Genomic DNA, 6231 nt, shown 5'->3' with positions numbered 1-6231 from the left:
GACTGGTCCAGCTACTCGGAGTCACCAGAGATGGGGTTTCTTGTGGATTCCCTGCTCTCCCCCCACCATCACCCACTTCTCTTCAGTCCACACACAGCAGCCCCTTCCCCTGCCACCTGTGTCAGCAGACCTGCTCCCTGTCCGGAGGAAGGAAAACAGCCTCTTCCCCTTGCTTTTAAGTCCTAGGCTTTGTTCCTAGTGCCCAAGTGAAAGTTTGTGCCCAGCTCTGAAGTGTCCCTGGAGTCAAGGAGATAGGACGGTCTTCAGCCAACGTGAACACCCACCCCACCCCTGGAGCTGGGATTTAGCTCAGGATGCCTCTAGCAGCTGAGAGCGGAAATACCCCAGTGGGAAAAATCAGGGTCCCGTTAGCAGAAGAGGTAAGTGGACTCTGAGGAAGCAACCCACAAACGGGTGTTGACAGTGACTAATTGCCTGTGCTATGAATTTCACAATAGACCTGGGTACTTCCTGTAGAGGTTCTATTTTTATAACTTTTTCTCACCGATAACCTCCGTGCCTGTCCCTTCAAAAAAAAGGATGCACCATACAAACGTTAGCCTTTGCCAAACACGGCTTTTACGCACGCGAGTCCAGGAGGGGTACGGAAGAAGGAGGAGGGCAGGGTAGACCGGACACGTGTCAAATGCAGACCCGGGAGAAGAGAAGACCGTGAGGGGAGCCGTGAGTGTGATTCGGGGTGTGCCCGCTCTGCGGAGGCCCCTGGCGGATGGCGCGAGGACAGCGGGCGGAAGAGAGATGCCCGGCGGGCAGCCCCCGCAGGCGTGAGGCCCAGAGCCTGGAAACAGCCCCAGTTTAGAGGCAGAAAAGAGCCAAAGGGGAAACTGCGTGTCGGGTCTGTACTTGGGAGGACGCAGAGGAGGAAGAGTGGACCCGGAGAGAGGGGAGAAGACCCCGCCCCTGTCCCACGGGAGACCAGAGCAGGGAACAAATACAGTTGTTTGGGACACTCTCGCCTGTGCGGTATTGGAGCACCTGTCCCAGTTCTGGGCATCCCGCTTCTCGGTAGGCACGCTTTTCGGCGGTTTGTCTTCAAGTGTAGACGCCATTCCCCAGCAGAGAGGAGGGGAAGGTGAACGTCCTAGACAGACCCAGGCCTGGATTCCCCTCAACGCTGCTTTCAGTTACTCTCAGCCGGCAAGGCCCCGCTAGGAGCTAACGGTGCAGGCCCAGGCCTGGGTTCCCGCCGGCCGCACGACCTAGCGCTGGCCGAGCACCGGTTCCAGGCCGTTTCCTGAGATACACGCCGCGGTCCTAATTCCCAGCTCACCCAGCAAGACGCCAGCCCATCGGTTGGCTCCCAGTGCGCGCCAGCGGTCCCAGGGTCCGTTTCTACTGCCCCTTCACTCTTCGTCCTCTCTCTCGGGGGCCCTTCCCTGTCCAGGACCCCGGACCTCGGCGAGCCCTTCCATCTGCCCTCCCTGCACCTAAGAGCCGAATATTTCCAGAAGAAAACCACACGGTCGGGCTGGTTGGTTTCACTTTAATGGTTGTCAACCTCAAACAGACACAGCATCACCAGAGGATCCGACTTTGAGTCTCTGTTACGTTTGCTGTGCCTTCCCCACGTCAGCTGTTACACCTTCAACCCTCCCACGCCCCTCTTCTGGCCTCTTCATGATTCACTGAGCAAAAATGGAAGGCGGCAGGCATCAGCTTCCCTGCACCAACCAGGCAAACCTACCTCTGTCTGCACCGAATTGCTCCTGCCGGAAGCTGCGCCCTGCACCTGAGGCCTGCGGCCTGTCCCTTACCCTGTCTCGGAAATTCTGTTCATTTGCTCAGCCCGCTCCTGAATTCTGGAGCTCTGGACTGTCATCCCCATAGATACGCGCCCACGCTGCCCATCTTTAAATATGTATGTAATAGGCGTGTATTTATACAAGTTTGGAATCAGGACTTTCTGTCGTGTTCCTCCCACTGCACCCAGCGTCTAAAGTTCAGGTTCCTCGGGGCTGTTGTGGGCTCTCTTCAGGTTCTCAGTGCCTTGAAATAACATCTACATGCTTATGGCCCCCAGCTATGTGGTTACGGGTCAGATTCTCCCCCGAACTCCAGGCTAAAAAACACATCTGGCTGGGTCGCCTAGCTGGCTGGGTGGGCAGAGCGTGCGACTCTTGATCTCGGGGTCATGAGTTTGAGCCCCGTGTTGGGGGTAGAGATTACTTAATAAAGGTTTTTAAAAAAGAAAAAAAAAAACACGCATCTGCCTGCTTGTGGTCTCCCTTCAGGTGTCTCCTATGTCAAGCTTGGCATGTTACAATTTTCCAGTCGCCCACGCTCACCTCAAAGTGTGTCACCGGCCCCGGGCTGACTCATTTCTGCCAGTGGTATCGCTGTTCACGGAGTTCAAATCGGAAACCTAGGAGCCATCCACCCTTGCTGCTGCCATACCTACGTGCAGCCCGTTAGCAAACCCCATCAATTCTGCCTCCAGTCAGTCTGGAATCTCTCCACCCCCACCACCATCGACCACCGTCTCAGACATTATCCTCTCCGAACTACACTTCTCTCCTTTCTTCCACTCCGGGCCCCTCTCCAGCCTCCTCCCACAGCTGCCAATTGGTCCTATCACCCCACCCTGTCTAAAACCCTCGTCACGGTTTCCCACCACACTGTGGGTGATGGTCAAGTTGAGTCACAGTGTCTGCAAAGGTGTGAGTCTCAACGCTAAGATCAACATGTCCTCAGGGCTACACTCCTTTCTAGAGGCTCTAGGAGAATCGGCTTCCTGCTCGTTTGCTTCTTTGGAACAATCCAGGTCCTTGTGGTTACAGAACTGGTTTCTTGCTGGATGTAAACGCAGTGTGATTCCCAGCTCCTGGAGGCTACTGCGTGCCTCGGCTTGGGATTCCCTTCCTCTGTCCTCCGGGCCAGCAAAGAGGCCGAATCCTCACGGAGTATCTCTTTGACCGCCCCCCCCCCCCGACTTCTGCCTCAGTCCTTAGCTTATAACCCCCTAACTAGATTAGGCCTACTGGATGATCTCTCTTCTTTAAGATGGTGTCGCGACCGGCACAACAAACACCGAGATCAGGGTCCTGAGGGTAGGGGAATGTAAGAAAGAAGAGAAGCCAGTTTGGGAACAGGAGGGTCCCCTGGGCTGATGGCCCGAGTGACGGCTTTATTGTTGCTGTACACAATCTTTTATATCAAGACTCTTCTGGATCAGGTCATTCTAAGAATAAACAGGTTTGGGGCGCCTGGGTGGCGTAGTCGGTTGAGCGTCCGACTTCAGCCAGGTCACGATCTCGCGGTCCGTGAGTTCGAGCCCCGCATCGGGCTCTGGGCTGATGGCTCAGAGCCTGGAGCCTGTTTCCGATTCTGTGTCTCCCTCTCTCTCTGCCCCTCCCCTGTTCATGCTCTGTCTCTCTCTGTCCCAAAAATAAATAAACGTTGAAAAAAAAAAATTTTTTAAAAAAATAAAAAAAAAAGAATAAACAGGTTTCACATGATCGCTGCCAGCCAAAACATTTAGTTCTGTGTGCCTTGTGAACTTTCTAAACGGGTCACAACAAGACCTTGTTGATAGATTGCTAGCAAAACACAGTTCCCATGTTTGTTTCTGTTTGACCCGGGGTAGAAAAGGGGGGTAACATTACCGCCAACACCCACAGACCACAGGCTTCAGGAATTAGCTTTCTCAGCCTCGACAAGGCTTTCGTATGCCTTTGCAAGTGGGGGAATGGGAGGGGGAACCACCGGGTTGGCTGGGTCAACAGGGAGCCGTTGCTCGACCCCGTCTCAGCCTGGCACCGGGGTCCGGTCTCCCACAAGATGGTCTGATTAGCAGCCTTACTTGTATCTGCAGACCTTAAGTTCCTTTGTCTTGTAATGTAATATAGTCACAGACTCCGGGGATTAGGATGTGGTCATCCCTGGGGGGACCATTATTCAGCCTGCCACAGTCACCGTTAATAGTAACGTTAGAAAGTATTACCTTCCTCGGAATGAATCTAATAGAACACGTGCATGTCCTCTGTGCAAAAGAACTATACCATTGGAAGAGAAATGTTAAGGCTGTTGACTCTCCTTGAGGTAGAATTTTGAAGCTTTCTGTGCGTTAGAGCTCTTCCTGGTTTGGGGCCAACCCCAGAATAAAGAAAAGCCACATTTTGTACACAGTTGCTCTGCTATGTTCTTGAATTTCAACAGCTCACGCGAGGAAATTTAAGCAGGGAAATTCTGTTCTTGGAGAATCCAGGTGAATTTCTGTGAACTGTCTTGCAATAACATAAACCCACTGTTGAATGCAAACGTTTTGATGCGGTGCTTAAATCGTAACTTTCAGAGTGTAAATTATCACGAGCGTAGTACGTGACTCCAACAAAGGTACGAGAGCTTTTCTCGTATCAAAGACGACTCTTATCGGTTTAGTGAAATGCTGTGACCTGGGAAAGGTATTCCCTTTGGGGCTGTGCTCCCAAAAGTCTTTGTGATTTAGCAAGCCGCCCTGTGGGCTGGTTATGCTAACCGAAAACCTCAGGGCGTTCTCTTGAGTTTCGCAGCACTGTATGCTTTAAACAGAAGCCTGGCTCTTAGCATCTTCTCTCAGTTCGTGCTGGCCTAACTCAAATTGCCGTGTGTCAAAACCACGCTCCTGTAATTGCTGAGGCATGAAATGCCAGGCTAGTGGAATCTAATTCCTTCTGGAAGTACTCGTGACCACACAGCACCTTTCTTACACGAAGGAGCCGTGCCTCATTTGAAATTACTGAAATCACGTCTTCACGTAAGGCATAAATCCCAGGTACTTAATGCTTCCGACGTTCACGGTGCCACTGTAAGAGGGGGCAGGAGAAAAAGAAAAAAGATTGACAGAAACTAATCATTAAGTGAATTTCACCGCAGCTTATATTTATGGGAGATCACTTTGGTTGCCAAAGGGGGCTGCGGTCTGGGAAACAATTCTGTGAAGATACTGTGTTACGTGTTTTATAGCAGATGATTCTCAGCCGTTACATCAGTGGGCCAGGATTTCCTGAACAGAGTATCACAGCCTGATGGGCTTAAACAGAAGAAAATCGTGTTCCCATGGTTGGGAAGGCTGCAGTTCCCAGATGAAGGTGCCTGCAGGGTTGGTTTCTGGTGAGCCCTCTCCTTGACTGGCAGATGGCACCTTCTCGCTGTGTCCTCTGTGGACTTTTTTCTGTGTACCCTCCTGGCGTCTCTTCCTCTTCTTAACGTTTATCTTTGAGAGAGAGACGGAGACAGAGCGAGAGCGAGGGAGGGGCACAGAGAGAGGGAGACAAAATCCAAAGCAGTTGGTTGAGCGTCCAACTTCGCCTCAGGTCATGATCTCACGGTTCATGAGTTTGAGCCCTGGAGTTTGATCCCTGCATCAGGCTCTCTGCTATCAGCACAGAGCCCGCTTTGGATCCCCTGTCCCCCTCTCTCTACCGCTCTCCCGCTTGCTCTCTCTCTCTCTCTGTCTCTGTCTCAAATAAACTAAAAACAAACAAACAAACAAAAAAAGGAAGATATAGTATTATTTATGGATCAGAAGACTCAATTGTAAAGAAGCTAATTCTCCCCAAATTGATCTGTAGACTCTATACAATAAAGTAAAAATAGCAGTAGAATTTGTTACGACATTAATAAACTAATTCTAAAACTCCTATGGAAAAGCAAAAGGTAGCCAATATAGTCTTGGGATAAGACAAGGTGGGAATATTTGCAGGCAAGTTTCAAGAGTTACCATGAATCTACAGTGTAGCACTTCGTGCAAAGACAGACCATTGAAACAAATATAAAGATACTTTATCTACAACGAGAGCACATGGAATTTGGAATTGTGGGCAATGACATTTTCATCACTGCCCCCCCCCCCAGTTTAGCTACTTGATAAATATTTGGTGAATGAATGGATTGATGGATGCAGAGGTGAGCTCCCGTGAACTTGCTAAGCCTCAGCTCCAGGGGCCATTGTTTTCAAGGGCACTTCCTCACGTGCTAAGACGGGAAGCTCCCTTAGCTCATTCACAAGGTCAAGTTTCTTGAAGTTGCTCCTTAGCAACTTCAAGCCTTCGTAATTCTTATAAGCATTTCAAAGCCTTGATGTTTTGACTTCAATCAATTTAAATTTCTACCATTTCTAGGGCAGGTGGCATTGGAGGGTGGCGGACATTTGGGAGATGTGTTTTGGGGGGAATTTCATGTAGAAATACTATTAATGTGAATTTGAAAAGATGCTTCAGAGGGGTTCGATAA

This window comes from Prionailurus bengalensis, chromosome D4, assembly GCF_016509475.1.
Source record: "Prionailurus bengalensis isolate Pbe53 chromosome D4, Fcat_Pben_1.1_paternal_pri, whole genome shotgun sequence".
Classification (NCBI taxonomy): Eukaryota; Metazoa; Chordata; class Mammalia; order Carnivora; family Felidae; genus Prionailurus; species Prionailurus bengalensis.
This window is presented reverse-complemented; position numbering follows the sequence as displayed.